Raw genomic sequence first — 18,583 nt, forward strand, 5'->3', positions numbered from 1 at the left:
TGAACTGATGGTCTTTATATCAAACATTTATTGAATACTTATTCTATGTGAGACACAAAACTAGAGATGTAACACTGAACATACTCTTGCCTGAAACATGGCTCCTGCTTTTAGGGAACTCAGAATGAAGGGGCTTTGGCTACCATGGAGAATCCAGTTTACACTTCGATTTCACTGTAAATCTGTTGGAGCGTGATGAGTGCATACTCATTCAACTGTGAGCACCCTTGCATGATGAACAGGGTTTGTCTTATCTGTGCCAGGACAAGGCATCACGGACACTCAGTGTCCTCTGTACAAGCAGAAATAAAACTCAGCTTCCTCTTCTTCCATCAACCATCGCCCCTCCCCCATTCCCTGGTTCTCCAGCTCCAACACCACCTCAATAACATCCAGGGATTGGAAGAGCCAGGAAAACCTCTTCTAGGACCACAAAGCCTGCGTTACTGCATCACCTTCTGCAGAGATCTGACCAGAGCGACGATGACAATTGGTTTCTACATGCCTGACACATTTTTGTTTAAATCAGTTATTTCTCAAACTGCAAGTAGCTGCTATTCTCTGGCAGTCAAATCGATATTAAATCAATTTCCAATGAGCTGCTGCTCCTTTTTCTTAAAACAATATAATAAAAATGTATTGCATTTGGTAAAGATGGGAATTGTTTTATGAAACTTCTGTTTCTATTATCCATCTATCTGTCCATACTAGATATGAAAGAAGAATGCATTTCTTACTGTGGGTTATGGTCACAAAAGGTTTCAAAACGCTAGTTTGGATAATGCTTCTTTATATGGAGTACTCACTGTTCACAGAGATTCCTTTTCCAGTACTGCCAGATGCAGTCTTCCCTTCACATCTGACATTCAAGGATCAGGGCACTCTAAGCACGCTTCTTCTTCTTGTTTTTTAAACTCTAAATCATGTGTAGTCTCAAATTCCCAGACCCCAGAATCTACACAGTACAAGGTTCCTGCTTATGGGCTCTGCACCAAGACTGAGTTTTTTCATGCAGCTCTCGTGCCGTGGGTCCTTCTGAGGTGCCTCATGGGGGGAAAAGGAGGAACTCACTGGGCTGACTTACGTAACCGGGTCCATTACAGCACACTCTGCCCTCCAGTTCCTCCTGGCAAGCAGGCCATTGCTGGTTTCATGAGAGTTCATGAGTTCACATTGGAGCTGGGATGGTAAACTCAGGAAAAGGTGGGCCTGCTTACACCCGTGGGGGATAGCCCACAGCAGTCCCCTCCGTAGACAGGACCACACAGAGGGGGCCTGGAAGCCACCTTCCCACTCTGCACACCATCCAGGTATAAGGAGGGGTGAGGAACAAGAGCAGCCTGCACTTGCTCGGGAGACAGGACGGGAGGCGGCGGCTGCAGGCACAGCGCACGCCACCAAAGCAGTCCTCCTAACCAAGCACAGAGCACGGAGACCACGGGTCTGGGCATCAGAACCTTCTACACTCGAATTCCAGCTCTGCCTCTGGTTTCTTGCTTAACTCTACAAAGGGTTCTGCGTCACATCAGTAAAACACAGAGATGCTACTGCCCTCTGACCTCTGGATTTGAGGTTGGAAAGTCCCTGTGGGGCTCTGAGCGCTTGAGAAAATGGAGTGGGTTCTGTTTTACCTCCTCTCTCTGGAGAACTCTTCTATTCTGTCCTTCCCCGGACTGGAAAAGATGACCAGATAACCGGCCAGCAGAGACACCCGCTGGAGACGACAGCGCTGCAGGGCCTGAAGGGAGGGGAGGGAATAAGGCAGCCTGCCCCTTGGCCTCCACGAGGAGGGGGCCTTGGAGAGCTGCTGCACCAGGTCTCTGCAGGGGCTGTGGAGAACACCCTCAGTTTTCCCCAGATGCTTTTGCTGAGGGTGTGAGCACACAGACCAGGATTGAAATCACTGCCTGGTGGCTCAGCGGTAAAGAATCCACCTGGCGATGCAGAAGACGTGGGTTCGATGCCTGGGTCAGGAAGATCCCCTGGAGGAGGAAGTAGCAACCCACTCCAGTATTCTTATCTGGAGAATCCCATGGACAGAGGAGCCTGGCAGGCTACAGTCCATGGGGTCGACTCACACACACGCAGGAATTCACCTTCCAGCCCAGTCTGGGCTTACGTTGAAGGACTATAGCCCAGGGGTGGGGAAAGGAGCTCTGGATGCCCTTCCAGGCTCGGGTTTCTGTCTTTATCTCACTTCCCCCTCTGCATTCCTGCCTGTGGAGATCCCCAGGTCACTGCTCTGCAGTACAAAGGTGACCTGGAGTTGTCCCTGTCCGCAGAAATGTCTGTTGAGCCCTGTGGTTACGGCTGTAGACAGGGGCAGGACTGCCCAGCTGCTGGTAATACACAGGGCTCCCCAGGTCCCCAGGGCTTGTAGGCTGCTGGAGCCTCTTCCAGGAAGGGCTAAAGTTCTCCATCCCACCAGTGGAGTCAGCGCCCTGCAGCAGCAGGCCTCTTGGGCTCCAAGGCCAATACGGCCAGAGCTTGGCTAAGGTCTGGCTGCCTGACAGCAGCAGGGCTTTGAAAAACATTCTTCACTATGGACCGAAAGGGGACCATTTCCTCGTCTCCCTCATGCCCCTCATAGAACTCTGCTATAAACTGAGTCAGTGTGATTCCTATACCTCCAAACAACTGCCTTGAGCAGAGAGCGCTGGGGACCACCTAGAAAGCAAAGGCTCGGCACTGCAAACTCCCCAGGAGCAGCTGCACCTGGGAGCCTGCCTGGCCTTCTCCTCACCTGGGTTTACTGCGCGCTGTACCTGAAGGAGGTGTCCAGCTGCATCCCTTCCATCTGTAAGGCGATGCTAACCTTGGCCCTGCCCCACAAAGAAACAGACCATTCTATGTTTCATCTGTAATTTGCCAAGAAAATCATTTACAGAATATTGTATGCAATCTCAGGCAGGGGAGAGAGAACTGGACTGGGACTTGGGTCCAGGCCTAGGTTCTTGTCTTAACTCTCTTACCAACTAGCCACTGGCCTTGAGAAAATAACTTCTCTGAGGTTCTCATTCTAATGGAAAATGAGGCAAAATGGTCTTCATCCTCACTTGGCTTCCCATGTCTAACATGGGAATGAGATGCTGCATTTTATAGTTGAATATTATACTCTTTCCCTACAGGCTGAACGTCATTCATTTATTCTTAAGACCATCATGTCACTAGTCACTGATACTAGGCAGCATTTGTGACACTCTGGGAAGATTTTCTTCCTCACTAGAGACCACTGAATTCTTAGGGGTCACTGAGAATGTATGGCTGTGATGGGTGTCAGGTATTAGGTTGGGTGATTTAGAGTAAAGTTAAGGTGAGACTCCGAACACCATGCAAAGAGCAGATCTTTCTGCTGATAGCTCAGCTGTTGGTCTTTATTTTTCCTGGCTGTCCTTTTTGCAATGCATTGGTGACACTAACCCAGAAGTCTGCAGAGAAACAAGAAGTCCAGGTTACTTCCCCAGAACACTGTATCAGTGGTCAACCATGTGCATGAAAAAAACTGGGGCCACCTAAGTCCTTTACTATTGAATCTCCTTTATTGAAGAGCTAAGTGGGTATCATGGCTCAGCACAGGCTCTGAAGCCAAATGGACTGGACGGACTCTTGCCTCTGCCACCTGAGCCATGTGAACTTGGGCAAGCTGGCTAACCTCAAATTCCTCATCTGTAAAATGAAGATAATAGTGCCTGCCTCACAGGGTGGCTATGTGGATTCAGTGAGTTAATTCAGAGCACTAAGAACATTACCTGGCACATACTAAGCAATATCTATGTTATTAGATGCTATTATTATTACTGCTTGTCCGAGCATCATTACTAGAAATCAGAAGCAGAATAATTCATTCCTGACTTCTGTGAGTGAACAAGAGAAGGCAGGCAGCCTCTTGTTTCTGCTTCCTAATGACTTCTTTCTAAAGGCAGCCACAGCCTTCTCCAGGTCCCCATGTTTCCCTGCACTGCCAGGGCCCCCACCCAGCAACCGTCTTAGGTCGGGAAGCTTCTCACCCTGAAGAGGATCCAAGCTTAGGATCCACGTCCCTTCACTCCCACTGCTGGGGCTTCTTCTCCCTTTAGCTCAGAACCAGCAGATCCTCTTCCTGTGGTCACTGCTGACCTCTGCACTCTCTCCACCACCAGAACCTCCTCCCACTTCCTCTCTCCCTCAGTATTGCTAAGCCTAGAGCTGAAGGGGACAAAGGGTAAGTTTTACTGGGCCTCTATCTTCCCCTGGGCATCTGGGTTGGAACTCAGAAAGTTTCTCCTCCTCATCACAACCTTATTTGCAAATGGTGGTTGGGCTCCCTTGGGCACCAGTACCAAGGTTTAGCTTCCCAGGTAGATGCGTATGTGCTCATGGGTGCATGCTAAGTCACTTCAATCACGTCCAACTCCTTGTGATCCTATGGACTGTAGCCCGCCAGGCTCCTCTGTCCATGGGATTCTTCAGGCAAGGATACTGGAGTGGGTTGCCATTTCCTTCTCCAGGGGATCTTTCTGATCCAGGGATCGAATTCATGTCTCCCGAGGCTCCTGCACTGCCGGTGGATTCTTTACTGCTGAGCCACTGGGGAAGCCCTCCCAAGTAGACAAGTTTGTCTGACCTCTCTGTAGAGCAAAAAGTCCACAGGGGCCCCATTTACCAGCGTGTTGGTCCAGGATCTTTCCACGCACAACTGAAGGCCCTGGAATGTCAGCACCAATCTCAAGAAGCAAGAGCAGTGTGCAGTTTCTTGGGTGCTATCCAAGATGATCTGCCTCTGAGCCAAAACAGCAATGTGTTGCTCCTCAGACCAGGAGTCAGAAACACAAACAAAGGACTCAACCAGCAGTGGTCACAACCGCCAATCAACGGCCACTGCAGAGCTCCCAAGGCAAAGCCCTACACGGGCATTTTCCCCCACCCCCTGGGGAATCCCCACCATCAAAGGGCACACCCGAAGCACACACTTACATTCACCTGCATACGATGCTTGGTCTGAGACTATACAAAGGGCACATGACTGAGCAATAGCCTCTGCCTTCTGAGAAGTTGCAAAGGCTGATGTATACAAAACTCAGCAATACGCGTGTTTTCCCTGCAACGTTTAGAATCGGTACTTCCTGGTTCTATCTGAAGTGTTCTTTAAAAGGGGCAAGCCAAAGACGTGTGTGTGTGTGTGTGTGTGTGTGTGTGTGTGTGTGTGTGCATGCACCTGTGGGTGGCAGATGGTGAGGACACGTGGTTTCAGGGTTAGGACCATGTGTGCACCAATACAGAATAAGGTGCGTATAATGGATGAGTGTAGGCACATGTGAGCTAGTGTGATTTTCATTGGATTTAAGAAAAACAAGATCTGCCAGACACACCTGGACTTATTTGGCCATATCTCACTCCCACAAATAACATTACAAGATAATCTAATGGTCTTTTTCTAAGAATAAAATAAAATTCGAGTATAAATGAAAAACCCTATGAGTTACACATAATACAGCCACCCTATTTTAGCTAATGAGAAATATGACATTCATTTCTCCCCCTTATTTATCAAATACTTAGTCAAAAACAGGTAAAGTAACATTTCAGACTTAAACCGACTTTCCAACTGATGAGTTAAACTGTTAACAACTGCACTGTTCAGAAGCACCTTAACTGGAGACGTCAGGTATATGCCCATCACAGACACTGCAGACATCCTAGCCTCACCCTTCTCCCCATTCTTACAGATTCCTTTACTCTTTGCACAGGGCTTTACTGCTGTCAGGGTCATTGGATGACTAGGCAACAAAGCTGGGATTATAAAACAAGTGGTAAACGCCTAGTCTATGGCTCCTACAGCTCTTTTCACTACTCTACCTTTAGTAGAGGGTCAGTGCAAAAGCAATTAAGTAAATAAGCTAGCTGATATCAGGTCTTAACATGGAAGTGACTTACATTCAAGAGTCTATCTCTGAGGATTGAGGGATATCCAAAACAGGGGCAGAGTGAAAGTGAGGGTAGGGCAGTAGGGACCCATGCCTTCAGGCAACAGCATATGGGAGCCCCAAGAAGATGAGTGTTTGTAAATCCCCAAACTGTGATCAGTGCCCAGTTCCCCCGGGCACCACCTTCCCTCACTGTCACTTTGGCTAAAACCTAATGCGTTTCCCTACCAAGGCCAAGTAGGTACCTAGAACCCAGTCCGGCCTTAGGACTCTGGCTAGTTGGGGGCCAGCGGATTTCTGGCCTTGAGAAAGACCTGTGTTTTTGAGAGTGGAGAGTTCAGAGTCCTGGAGGACTGGGCCAGCCCTGCAGACTCAGGGTCTAGAGATCTTTCTGTTCTCATCAGACCTCACACCTGACTGCACCGAAGTCCGCCTTAAGACTAACTGTGAGAAGCATATGGACAAGGTTGCATTCTTTAAGTCACACAGCTCCTGTGGACCTTTGGGCTCTGCAAAAGGACACACATTCTGAGGAATTCCTCTGGCTATGTTATGCCAGGACTTCAGCCTCAGTCTCAGTGGGGACCATGTGTTTCTCCCTAAGGCAGTGAGGCTCCCTCCAGGTAGACTTGCCAGTGAGCCCATCTGGTCTGTGGTCATTTCCCAGCAGGAGGCCCTTGGCTTCTTTTGGCCCTGACAGTTTGGCAGGAAGTACAAATTTATCTTTCCGGGGACACTGATCTGGACAATTCCACCTCATTCAGGAGACACAGCTCTCAGAGGGTCCAATTCAGATGTGTTCTTTCCTAAACAGGACGTCCCTTCATGATGTTTCCTAGCCTTTAAAACACTCACATTAAAAAGACAGCAACAATTTATTATGGCAGACATCAAGGGCTCACAAGGTTTCTTAATTTTCAGTTCCAACGTCTGCTGCCCAGACGCAATCTTTTTGCCATCTGTGTCAGGTTAGTTACAAAACACTGTTATTATTCTGGGCTACACAATGTTGGCCCAACCTCATCGAATACAAGAAATTTTGCGGATTGATTTAGCTATTCTGTTCATATAAACGAATCCAGTTGTACAGCTGTTTCTGATTAGTCAATGTACTGCTGGAGTTATATACAAATAATTTTATAATGAACTCAGCAACTACAAGGACAGGAGCAGTGGAATCGAGCCTCACCTCCCAGAAAAACAAGCAGGAGCATAAGAGCAGGGGCTTTCACTCACACTCCAGGTCTAAATTCCTATCTGCCATGATTCACTTTTTCCTCTTGATGCAATTCAGCATAACTTATAACTAATGCTCCCAAAGAATGCTTGTTTTCAGACTTTAAGAGTCAAGAGGGAAACCCAGTTAGTTGTGCAAGCTTAAAACTCCTTTAAAATTTCCCATCTTTGCATTTTATAAGTTTCCATGTTTTCCTGTTAAAACATTTATAGTTCCTGAGACAATTTCTTACATATTTCACAAAGAGAAAACTGGAATCAAAAGATCTATATTTACTTTGTTATATGCAGATATCAAGTGTTTTGTTTCATTTCAATACAGAACAGTTAAGCTCGGTGAGTTTAGGCTGAAGCGTCTCTTCTCCAGGTCTAGAAGACAGACCATATGCACCTCAGAAACTTCAGGAAAAGAGAGGGCATGAATAATTCAAACAAATGGATTTTTTTTTTTTAAAGTGACAAGTGCTCCCAAAAGAAATAATGTGAAACAAAACAGGAAAAAGAGATTATAAAGTTTATACTTCTAAAATGAATTACATTGGCAAGGCTGTGGGGAAGCAGATATTTTCAAATAGTTTTAGTAAGACTGAATTACTACAGCTTTTAGCAAGTAATACCACTTTAGGGACTCTGACAGAAATCAAAGCTTCTGTTCAGAACACACGGATGTACAGGGAAGAACTGCAGTAACACAAAACTTGAATGGTTAAATTATGGAATATTAATCAGCCATAATATAAATGAATTTTTAATTTGGAGGGAAGGTCTGTAATGTTCTGTTATGTGAAAAAATACTCTTGTGGATATCAAAAAGATATCTTCACCTCCATGTTTATTGTAGCATTCTTTACAATAGCCAAGATAAGGAACAAGTGTCCATCAATGGATGGATACAGACAATCTCTGTCTTACACACACGTAACTGGAATATTATTCAGCCAAGAGAGAGAAGGAAATCCTTCCATTTGTGAAAACATGGATGAATCGCGAAGGCATTATGCTAAGTGAAACAACTCCAAAAAAGACAGATACTGTATCATTTCACTTGTATGTGGAAACTGAAAAAAGTTGAACTTACAGAAACAGAGAGTAGAATGATGGTTACCGGGGCTGCTGCGGGGAGGGAGTAAGAGAACCGTGGCATGTTGGTTAAAGGTTATAAAGTTGCAGTGGGAAGATGAGTAAATTCTAGGGATCTAATGAACAGGATTGTGATTACAGTTAACATTTCTTTAAATACTTGAAAGTTGCTAAGAGACTAGATCTTAAATGATTTCAACACTAAAAAAGATGATAACTTCATGACATGATGGAGGTATTAGTGAACTTATGGTGGTAATATATTACAATATATGAGTGAATCAAATCAATGCGTCGAATTCCTCAAACTTATACTATGTTATATGTCAATATACCATAATTTAAAAATCATGTAGCCTAATGTGTATAATGTTTCTATTCTTAATAGAAAGATATATTTACATATATATTTCTATATAGTTTTATAAGCAAAGAGAAAAAGAAGGGCATATCCCAAATTGATAATATCAATTACCTCGAGTGGTTAGATTTGAGAGACATAGGAGAAAACTTATAAACTCTTTCTTTGTATACTGCTTTCTCATTTATTTATGTCAAGCACATAATACTTTAATAAGCTGAACAAGGTAAAAACTGTAATTTATTTTTTTAAGTGATAAGAAACACATTTTCAGCAAAAACAAGGAAGCAAAGACCAAATTATAAAGACTGAGCACCTGGCTTGGTGGTTAACAAAAGGGACATGTTTCATCACAGTAGAGATGATGTATACAACAATCCTATACTGAAAGGAATGCTATAGTGAAAATAATACCATAATAACTCCTGTACAGTCCTTTAACCAACTTGAGAATTGTTTTTCCTTTTTGTTCTCCCAGTTCCTCATCAAAGGGAGAAGATTAAGGGGGAAGGTTTACACTATTTAATTAATAAGGTTCTAGCTTCAACAGCTTTGTAAAGTATCACACAAAGTAAAGTAATTCCCAATTTTAACAATGATCTTTTAATTTTGTCTCAAATAACATGTGAGGCTTTTTTTTTTTTTAACAGTGCTAAAACTCTAGGGAAAAGAACAATGTGGAATTTTACTCACAAAATCTGAGATGCTTTGGGTTATATCTTACCATCAATCCTCAACCTTTCCGGTACCAGAGACCAGTTTTGTGGAAGACAACTTTTCCACAGACCGGAGAGTAGGAGATGATTTGGGGATGATTCAAGTGCTTTACATGTATTGTGCACGTTATTTCTATCATTATTACATCAGCTACACCTTAGACCATTAGGCATTAGACTCCAGAGGTTGGGGAAAAAGTGAAAGTCGCTCAGTCATGTCCCCGACTCTTTGCGACCCCATGGACTATACACTCCCTGGAATTCTCTAGGCCAGAATACTGGAGTGGGTAGCCTTTCCCTTCTCCAGGGGATCTTCCCAACCCAGGCATCAAACCCAGGTCTCCTGAATTACAGGCAGATTCTTTACCAGCTGAGCTACAAGGAAAGTAGAGGTTAGGGACCCCTGTTTAAAACTATGCATGGCAATCAAATTCTAGCTTTAATAGATAGGAAAAGGCACTGCTAAAGTAAATTACTACTTTTGAAAGATTTTCTTTAAAAAGACCTCAACTCTTTTGCCTTTTTCTAGTTACTCAATTTTTGAATTAGAAATTTCAGTACCACCTGAAAACGCAACTTAGTGTCCTTCAGCCTGCCTTCTGGGGCTTGGGAAAGATAACTGGTTTTGTCTTTTATCCTTCCTGCCCCCACCCCTTTTCTCCCCATCCATCACCCTAGTCTTTCCTGAAAGTCCCTCCCACAGCACATATATGTTCTGCTTACATTATATAAGCCTCTTCAAGAACAGCCCATTTCTTTCCCCTTTTATCTTGGGCTGATCTGACTGCCTCCACTCTTTAAATATCTATCCCATAACACAAGGCTATTGTGGTTAAGACACTGATCTCACTGTTTACATTTTTTTAAAAAAACAGCTAGGGTACACATTTTCTCAAGATAGTTCCAAAGTCTAAAGGTTCTCTGCTTTCAAAATCTATTCCCCCATGCCTAAGGGAAAAAAAGTTTCCCAGTTTCCTGAAATATTATTTGTTACCATATTCAACACTTTAAAATGACATCATTCTAAGATGTAGTCAGATTTCTTTCTTGGTCCTTCCCAGGCCTAAATCTTCAGTCAAGAGATCTTATCTCCTGCTTATGTCTATAGAAAAATGCTTGGGAAGTTTCAGAAATGGGCTGGGTGACACACAAGTAGTTGAAGAGCAAGAAATTCAACTAACTGCTCATTTGGTCTGTTTTATAATTATACTGATGCTGTCACTGAATTGGCTGCTTCTTTAACTTGACTCAGTGGAATAGTTGTCTGGACATCATTAGCAAGAGCTAACAGCTGGGAAGATGGTCAGTGAACAGGCATATATATTCACCCAGCAGTAGAATGCCATGCAGCTACTAACAACAGAGTAGCAATATGTCCAAGAACTACTGAAAAAATCAGGCAATCAAAAGGCAAATATCCATAAAACACAGTCTCGAATAAGAGGAGTGGAGGAGGGAGAACAGGAGGGATGTAATCAAACCGTGTTTAGCTGTTAACAGTGAGGTAAGGTGTACGCATTACATATACAATATTTAAGGTAATCAAGTACTGTCTATGAGAGAAAATTAAATTTAAATAATGTCAATGTGCATAGATATTCAATCCTGAATATTCATTAGAAGGACTGACGTTGAAGCTGAAACTTTACTACCTTGGCCACCTGATGTGAAGAGCCAACTCATTAGAAAAGACCTGATGCTGGGAAAGACTGAAGGCAGGAGAAGGGGACGACAGAGGATGAGATGGCTGGATGGCATCACCAACTCAATGGACATGGGTTTGAGCAAGCTCCAGGAGATGGTGAAGGACAGGGAAGCCTGGCGTGCTGCAGTCCATGGGGTAGCAAAGAGTCAGACACGACTGAGCGACTGAACAACAACAACAACAGCATAAATATACAGAAACATATATAGATGTGTGTTGCCTTAAGAAAAATAGAAATTATATAAAACTAACTTTTATTTAAAACTGTAATTGACTCCTCTGGCTCAGGAAACTATTTGGACCTCAATTTTCCATTTTATTCACAATTTCCTTCCTCCTGCAGACAGCTCTTACCTAAGAGAACTATTTATCTTCCAAATAACAAAAGAATCTGTGGCAGTCTGGGGAGAGGCTAGTGTCCTTCAATTTTGCTCATACTCAAGTTTCACATCTCAAGTGATGTAAAAAAAAAAGAAAAGAAAAAGATGGAAAAATTGGTGGGTGGGAGAGTCCAAAATCTCACTAATGTGGAAATGAACCACATACAGGTATTAGATCAGGAAATGTTACTTCTTAAGTTCCACAATAATAATTCCCATATTCCCCACCAGACCACAATCTCATTTCTTTATTATTAGGATCATTGTTATTATTCAACTTGGAAGATATACAGATAAACAGCATTTAAAGATAATTATGTATGTGATAAAAAGTAATGTTGTACACAGATCAGTCATGGTGAAGGATGAAATCACTCTTAGAATGAAATGAAACTTGCTCCCCAGCATCTTCAGAAACCAACATCAAGATCTACTTTGCCGTCATAAAAAAATTCGCTCACTTCAAATTTCACAACCAGAGTGGCACAAATAAACTGCCATTCAACAAATGTTAATTGAGAACCTACTATTTCTGAGAGAATTTAAGTTTTTTTAATTTATTGCCTCCAGAGAGTTTCCAATCTAACAAGGAAAAAGAAAAAAAGCACATGCAAATGATTTCAAAACAGAATAAAGTGGATTCTGAGACACAGGTGAGGCCCAAACAGGCTGCCTTTAGAATTTACTAAGAAGAGGGAAGAAACAAACTTTCGGAGAGCATTTCAACTTTTCGTAAGCATTTCAGCATGTTTTTACAATGTGAACCATGTTCATCGAAACCACTAAAATTCGTTGGTGATTGTGTCTCCTGTTTATTTTAGCTAATTCTTCTTTTGGGTGGTTTAGTCGCCAAGTCGTGTTTGACTCTTGTGACCCCATGGACTGTAGCCCACCAGGCTCCTCAGTCCATGGGATTCTCCAGGCAAGAATGCTGGAGTATGTTGCCATTTTCTTCTCCAGGGAATTCTTTCTTTTACTGAGTATTAGCAAAGTCTGCAATCTTTCTTCTCAACAAGTATTTGTGGACTATTTGAAGAATCTATAGGACTCAACATACACGTGAAAAGAAGGGTAGTGTCAACAGAATGCAGAGACATACAGATGGGGATGGAAAAGAATCTTTGGCTGGAGTCCACAACGTGAAAGGTACTGTATAATACGGCAGAAGGTGAAGTTAAGGGTTAAAAATGCAGAGTGTGGAATCAGACTGCCCCAGGCTTGAATACTAGTTCTGTCACTACCTACGTGACCTTGGGCAAGATACCTAACTTCTCTGGATCTCAGGCTCCACATATATGTATAGAATCTACCTAACAGGGTTATGTGACTACTAAATGATTAAATTAAAACAAACACATAGGAAATGATAATGTTAAAGAAAGAAAAGAAAGAGGGGAGGGAAGGCGGAAGGAAGGAGGAAGGAAGACTTCATAAAATTTGGGCTAGATCATAGAAAATTTTGAAAATTTGATTCACTTTACTACAACTAAGTGATAAAAGGAAATTAAAAAGAAAAACTGAGCAACACTGGAAAGCTGGCTTAATAGAAGAGTTAAAAAATATATCACTAGGATCCCAGGGACAGGGGAGCCTGGGGGGGCTGCCGTCCATAGGGTCGCACAGAGTCGGTCGGACACAACTGAAGCGACTTAGCAGCAGCAGTGTATGCTTAGTTATTCAGTTATGTCTGACTCTTGGTCACTGTAGCCCGCCAGGCTCCTCAGTCCATAGGATTCTCCAGGCAAGAATACTGGAGTGGGTTGCCGTGCCTCCTCCAGGGGATCTTCCCAACCCAGGGATTGAAGCCAGGTCTCCTGCATTGCAGGCAGATTCTTTACAATCTGAGCCACCAGGGAAGCCTGGTGGCTAGTAGGCAATACTAAAATGTTACAGTCAGCCCTCCAGGCCTGCAGACTTTGGTCTCCACAGGAGGTCCTTGACCAATCCTCCTCGGATACCGAGGGATGACTACTCATACAACATCACAGCAACATGGTTTTACAATATGAACCATGTTTCTGAAACCTCTGAACTAATGAAAATTGTAGATGATTGTGTTGCCTGTTTACTTACTTTAGCTATGTTGTTTTACTGATTATTAGCAAACTCAATTATTTTAGACTTCTCCCCAAGTATGGATGCCTGACCTGAAGCCTGAGACGCCGAGCAGCCTTGGCCATCAGAGAAGATGAGAGCAGTGCTACCCCACCCTGTGGACGTGGGCTCTGTACCTATGACCAAAGCAGCTCGGCCTGGAGCAGGCAGACCCCCTGGTCATCCCACGTGGACAATGACCACTGTGTGACCGTCCACCACAAAACGTTACCCTGGTACTTCCCAGTGCCAAAGTGGCAGGAGGTAGCACTCTCCTCCCGCCCCACTGTGGCCCCCCACCTTTAGCTGCCCTGGTCATCTCGGTGAGCAGCTCGAGTGGCTAAGCAGATACCCCAGGCTGGCAGCCCGACTTCTGCCCATACTGACATTCTCCTCTGTAACATCCCGCCTCCGCAGCTATGAACAGAATCCATGATGTGATCACTGTGAAACACTCAGATGACTACAGACGGCTGAGGGATTATTACATGGTAATTTATATAAAAAGCAGTTCCTGTGTTTAGGCTCTTTTTGTATTTCCATATGGAAAGGAGAATACCAACGCAGTGTTCTGCACAAGCATAATAAAGACCCACAGATACCTAGCAGCAGCACTGTGCTGGATAATCTGCCAAGGGACGCACATCCATGACGTCATCCGGCCCTCAGCACAACTCCAAAGGCAGAGATGGTTACTCTAATGCTAAAGATAAAGAAGCATAAGTTGCAGGACATGTAAAAGACAGAGCTGGGACTGGAAGCTCTGCCTGACGTCCTGGCCCATGCTTTTACCTTTATGGAACTTCGAAGGTGGTATGACATCAGTACCACCTGGGGGGCTTTCAAAAATAGATTCCTGGGCCTCACCCCAGCCTTACAGAATCAAGACTCTAGAAGTCACACCCTTGACTAAGGACCGAATACTTCAATACTGGTTAAAGTGTGCTAGGTGGCAAAGTATTACTCAACTAATTGAAGGTATTCTGGGGAAGTGGTGAGCCTCAGAGTTTTTATTATTCCAAAGTATACAAGAGACAGAGTTAATTATTTTAACCTGATTGCAATCTCTACACGGTAAGGAACAATTGATAGATGTTGGGCTGGGCAATGAAGCGGGTAAGAAAGTGTTTATTTCTTCTAGGGAGGAGACAGCTGCACGTTTCCTTGACTGGAGCAAGGAAGATGGAACACAGTGTACACATGCCCATGAATCTCCCCAGGCCTGGCACATGGCAGACACTTTAAATACTTGTTAGATGGACAAATGAGGGGAGACTGACTCCCTCCAGCTGGAAGTAATTTCATTCTCGTCTACATCCCCTGTATTTGATCTGTACCTTTTTTTCATCTTATTTACCAAATTCTCCCCTGCATTCCTGCTGTTCAAGACAGTATCTCATCTCCACCAGAAGGTAAGCATTCAAGGCCAAATTCCACCTCCTTCTGAGTCAGGTCTCTACTTCTCCCCCGACACAGAGCACAACAGTGATCCCCAAAAGGAACCCTCAATGCCAAATGAGCATCTTGCTTGTTTTCAACTGTGACTTGATTCACATATGTGGGTCCTGCTTATTCACCAGGCCCATCAAACCTTCCAGCTGCTGCTGCCGCTAAGTCACATCAGCCATGTCCAACTCAGACAGCAGCCCACCAGGCACCTCCGTCCATGGCATTTTCCAGGCAAAAGTACTGGAGTGGGTTGCCATTGCCTTCTCCAACCTTCCAGCACTGTAGCGTAATTGTGGATTGCTGGGGCACGGTGGTAGAGAAACCTCTATATGAAAATCATGAGAAATCTGGTAGACCTCATGGGAGGGTGGGCTTCAGGAAGATGATGGCTGGGAGACAGGATTCCAAACAACAAATGCTTAAAAGTGAAGGGGTTACAGCAACAGCAACAAAAAGGCACTTTCGTTTAATTCTGTTCTCCTGATGTGCAATGTAAAAACCCTATATGTTTCTAGAATTACAACCATAGTGAGGACCATCCCGAAATATTTAAGGCAGTGACACAGACCAAATAAGAAATACTTCCCCAAAAAGCGGGCTCATCCCTGGCCTGGGCAACTGAGATAGTACAAGATAGTATGTTTAAAAGGTAGAGGCACCTCACCTCGTCACTGCCCTGTGCTGTGCTTTTTGCTGTTTCACATGTCATTGTCATTCCACTTGATCCTCACACCAAGAGATGGAGGAAGAGCAAAGATTATCAACCCCAATTCTTGGATGAGATAAGTGAGGCTCAAGGCATCCCAAACATGCATGATATGCCTAAAGTGAAAGTGACAGTCGCCCAGTCTTGTCCAACTCTTCTGTGATCCCATGGACTGTAGTCTGCCAGGCTCCTCTGTCTATGGAATTCTCCAGGCCAGAATACTGGAGTGGGTAGCTGTTCCCTTCTCCAGGAGATCTTCCCAACCCAGGGATCAAACCCATGTCTCCCTCATTGCAAGTGAATTCTTTACCATCTGAGGCACCAGGAAAGCCCATGATATGCCTAAGCAACCAGAAAGTGGTTGAACACACAGTAGACACTTAATTGGTGAAATGAACAAACAAGTGAAAGAAGGCATGAATCTCCACCCCTGAAGTAACCCCATTGTCTCTAAATGTATCAGAATCTGATCTTAACTTGCTTACAAATCTTCCTGTTCTACATCACACAAACCTAAGAGTTTAGGTGCTGCTCAGAGAACCAAAGCTATGGCAAAGGTTGGGTAGGTCCCAAGGAAGAAGATGATTTTAATATCATCTGCAGTCTAGTCTGCACAATTCCACTCAACAAGTGGCTGAGGATTTAGTCCCTGAGAGACTCAATCAGGGGATATAAGGCAGGTAAAGATACACAGCAAGAGTGGAAGGCAGAGTTATAAGCACCCCAAAGAAGGGTTAGGGCTTCCCAGGTGACGCTAGTGGTAAATAAAGAATCTGCCTGCCAATGCAGGAGAGGTAGTTTCAATCCCTAGGTCCGGAAGATCTCCTGGAGAAGGGAATGGCAACCCACTCAAGAATTCTTGTCCGGAAAATTCCATGGACAGAAGAGACTGGCCAGCTACAGTCCATAAGGCTGCAAAGCAATGGCCACGATTGAGCACACACACACTGATGGCCTAATGAAAATTCTTTGCAGTTATTTTATCCGTTACAGAAAAAGGCATTTTTGAAAGGGAAAAATATGCCAATGACTCAAAATGAAGCTACAGTATTGTTTTGGAACTGTGTTGGGAAACTGGCAAAATAAAACCCACCACGGGCGGGACTCTGTCCAGGGTTCCGTGGCTGCACCGCCTTAAGTCTGCGACTAGCCACGGCCAGCGGTCCAGTGACCATCCAAGAGACAACAGGGACACACAATTTTCAGAAAGGGGGACCAAGTCCATCCAGTTACTCCTGACAACCTGAGAGGCATCCCAGAGAACTGAGATAAAGTCAGGAGTCCAGGAAGGAATATGTATTACTCCGGGATCCAGCAGGACCAGAGGATCTAGCCAGGCTCGGTTCCTCACAGACACACCCTTTGTGAATCTCAAAAAGTTCAAAGTCTAACCACGAATTGAAGATTTGGGTCACCCTGACTGGGTCAGCTGGTTTCTTTTACTTACTCTTGCAACTTTAACTGTTCTCTTTTTTAAAAAGAAAAAACAGAGGGAGTGAGACTGCAGCGAAGCTGTCCGGAAAGTTCGGGAGAGGCCCAGGGAGAAAAGCGCTGACACGGATTGGAAGTCCTCTAAGGTCGCCGCACACATCGAACGCGCGCCCGGGGCGCGAGCAGCAGTCTGGGGCACCCGGCGGGAGGAGAGTTGGGGAATCTGAATTGCGGGATGGGCACAACTCCCAAGCGAAGAAGGCGAGGCGGCTCCAGAGCAGGAACTGGCCCCGGGGATGCCCGAAAGCCCCCACCCGCCTGCGCTGGGGCTGGGAAGCAGTAGGGGGAGTCGCGCCCCAGCGCATCCCGCGAAGCCCCTGCAGCGGGTACCTACGGCGCGAGCGAGGGGCGAGACCCCTGGGCGGCCCCAGGCTAGACAGAGCCCAGCAGCGCGCCCAGCCCTGGAAACGCCCGCGTCCGGAGCCCACCGGTCCGCGGCCCCTTCTTCCCCCACCCGCCGGCACCCGGAGGACGCGCGATCCGCTGGGCCCGAGTCGCGCCCCTCGGGAGACCGCGCGCCCGCGCCCCCGCCCGCAGCGGACGCAGCCCCGACGTTCCCCCGGCCCCCGCCCGCGCCCACCGGGCGCCGAGCCGCGCTGCCCAGCCCAGCCGTCCAGTCCAACCCCTCCCCGGGGTCCCCGGCGGCTGCGAGGGTCTCCAAGGGCGCTGCTCTGAGTCCCCGGAGCCCGATCGCACCCTCGGCGGCGGCGGCGGCGCGTCCCTTACCGAGCAGCGGCTCCGTGCGGCTCCAGGGCCCCGCGGCGCGCCGGGCATTTTTTTCTGGGAAACTTCTCCCCGGTCCGCAGGGCTGAGCCGGCCGGGCAGGAAAAGCGCTCAGAGCCCGGAGGCTGAGACCATCCGGGAACTTCGCTGGATGTAAACCCTCCCCCTCGGCTCCCCCCACCCCGCCCCGCGGCCCCGCCACATGTGGACGCGCTGCGAGGCCGCCGCCGGCCCTTCGCCCGCCTCTCTGTGTGCCGCGCCCGCGCTCCCTGGGGCTGAGGCTCTGCGTCCCACAGACTGGCGAGCCCCGAGGTGCACGACAGGAGTGGGGCGATTAGGAGGCTGGGGCTCGTGCGTCGCTCCGTCCACCTCCCGTGTGCTTGCAGAGGAGCGGGAACTGGAAGGGGTGTCCAGCCGAGGGCCTTTTCCCCCTACGGACTGCTAGTTCTCCAGCTGTCGGGGTGCCCCCTCTCCAACCCCAAGCGGAAGCCTTTTCTCCTCGCCTTCTCTGCTCTCCAAAGAGGGATCGTGCTTCTGGACACCTTAAATTCAAATTCATCTCAAAAATGAATTTTAATATGGAGTGGCACCCTCGAAGGCCCAGGGTCTGTCCGCATCTGTCTCCCTGACCATTGCGTGGGGAAGCTATGCTGCTCTTTTCGTGGAAAATGCCCGTTGTCTCCACCAAGAATCAGCTGGGGTTGAGTAGTTTTGCTCCTAGTGGAGATGGATTTATCAT

General features: G+C 46.1%; 1 protein-coding gene across 1 annotated transcript in view; it reads right to left on the reverse strand.

Annotated features, from left to right (window-relative positions):
* WIPF1 (WAS/WASL interacting protein family member 1) overlaps positions 1-17,987 on the reverse strand; it is a 128,977-nt gene extending 110,990 nt beyond the window's left edge. The window contains exon 1 of the mRNA XM_086358966.1: positions 17,848-17,987. The gene's annotated coding sequence lies outside the window, so the exon portion shown is untranslated. The remainder of the gene's footprint in view (positions 1-17,847) is intronic.
* Between the last annotated feature and the right edge of the window lie 596 nt (positions 17,988-18,583).

The sequence above is a fragment of the Bos grunniens genome, chromosome 2 (assembly GCF_055505025.1).
Source record: "Bos grunniens cultivar Pamir isolate PY7600 chromosome 2, Bosgru_T2T1.0, whole genome shotgun sequence".
In the NCBI taxonomy this organism is placed as follows: Eukaryota; Metazoa; Chordata; class Mammalia; order Artiodactyla; family Bovidae; genus Bos; species Bos grunniens.